Source organism: Triticum dicoccoides, chromosome 7B (assembly GCF_002162155.2).
Source record: "Triticum dicoccoides isolate Atlit2015 ecotype Zavitan chromosome 7B, WEW_v2.0, whole genome shotgun sequence".
Lineage (NCBI taxonomy): Eukaryota > Viridiplantae > Streptophyta > Magnoliopsida > Poales > Poaceae > Triticum > Triticum dicoccoides.
Genome location: NC_041393.1, coordinates 677,091,055 through 677,091,332, shown reverse-complemented (window position 1 = coordinate 677,091,332; position 278 = coordinate 677,091,055).

Sequence of the window (278 nt, the reverse complement as noted above, 5' to 3'; positions counted from 1 at the left end):
AAAAGGCCTCAAGGGTGGCCGCACCCCTCCCCATGGACTGGTCCGAATTGGACTAGGGAGGGGGGCGCCCCCTTCCTTCCTTCTCCTTCTCCCTTCCCCTTTTCCTACTCCATGTGAAAGGTGGAATCCTACTAGGACTAGGGAGTCCTAGTAGGAACTCCACACTTTGGGCGCACCCTATGAGGGTCGGCCTCCTCCTCCCTCCCTCCTTTGTATACACGGGCAAGGGGGCACCCTACAACAGATACACAAGTTGATCATTGATCTTTTAGCCGTGT